The sequence below is a fragment of the Trichechus manatus genome, unplaced genomic scaffold (assembly GCF_000243295.1).
Source record: "Trichechus manatus latirostris isolate Lorelei unplaced genomic scaffold, TriManLat1.0 scaffold00028, whole genome shotgun sequence".
In the NCBI taxonomy this organism is placed as follows: Eukaryota; Metazoa; Chordata; class Mammalia; order Sirenia; family Trichechidae; genus Trichechus; species Trichechus manatus.
In genome coordinates this window covers 1,773,414-1,774,872 of record NW_004443964.1, presented here as the reverse complement: position 1 = coordinate 1,774,872, position 1,459 = coordinate 1,773,414, and positions in this window count along the sequence as shown.

The following is a 1,459-nucleotide window of genomic DNA, read 5'->3' as shown; positions in this document are numbered from 1 at the left end:
GGGTCCTAACTCCCGGCTCACGTCACCAACTCTGGTGGCACCTCCACATCAATGAGACCAAGACAATGCTCCTGAGGGCCACCTCAAACTTGCCTGCACCTGCTGGTGCTTCCTGTAACTGGGCCAAAGGGCTAGCTCTCACCTGGCAGCCCCCTTCTCTTACCCCATGCCTGCTCTCAGCACCCTGTCAGGGCTATCTCCCACCCATTCACTGCCTCCACTCCTCTAACCCTGGCCCAGCCACTGTCATCTCCACTCGGACAACTCACTCCCCTCCTCACACCCACCCAGCAGCTAGAGCCAACCTTTCTGAACCGTGTCTCAGATCACGCTAACCAGCTACCATCGAGTCAACTCCGACTCACGGGGGGCCCCATGTGCTCATAAGGTTTTCAACAGTTGACTTTTTGGAAGCACACTGCCAAGCCTTTCTTCCGAGGCACCTCTGGGCGGACTCAAACCTCCAACCTTCTGGGGAGCAGCCTAGCGGTTTAACTGTGTGGATTACCCAGGACTTTGATGTCCCCTACTGAAAAGCCCCCATTGGCTTCCCAGGCCTGAAGAAGAAAATCTAAGCTTCTAATGACCCACTTGACCAGACTGTCTCTCTTTGACTTTGTCTGACCCCATCCTTTGCTTCCCACCCCATCCTTTGCCCCCCACCTCATGTTAGCCAAGCCAGCGTCTGCGCTGTTCCTCAAAGCCAACAAGCACCACCAGTCTCTGCACCTGCGGGTCCCTCTGTCTGAAGGCCCTTCCCTCAGACCTCAGAGGGCCCCCCTGACTGCCATCCCTCTTCACTGTATGGGATTCCCCCCTGAGAACACAAGGCCCACGAGGGCACGGGGTGTCACCCAGCACAGGCAGGCGGGACACAGATGACCATCAGCAGGGGTCAACCCCTCTGTCCTCCAGGACTGGGATGGCCAGGGGCACCCACTCACTTATCATTCAAGGCGTAAGACTATCCGGCTCTTGGCCTAGTGCGGCCTCCTTCAGCCTGACACCCACAGCAGTGCCCCCTTGGCCCCCCAGGCCCACCCACCTCCACCTTCCAGGGTAGAAACGGGTTGTCTGCAGTCTGGCCAGATCAGGGAACTCGGCTGTGCCCTATGCGCTTCCGGGGGTGTGTAAAACTCCGCCGGATCCTCTCCTGGGGGCACCGGCCGACCTCCGACCGCCCTGGGGAGAGCTGGCCAGCTGACACGTGCAACCGCCAGCTCCGGGGCAGTAAACACAGCGCTCGCCATGGAAACCTCCAGGCCCTCACCCTGACGGCGAGGTGTCCGTCCCAGGCCCCAGGGGCAGGGGGCTTACCCGGGCGGGGGCAGGTCCTGCGTCCCCCTCGCCGGGAGACCCCCGCCCCCAGGCCCAGACTCAGGTCCAGCCGCGGGCCCCGATTCCCGCTGGTGGACTCCGTGTCGCCCCGCCCTGGCCCTCCTCACCTGCGCGGCCCAGG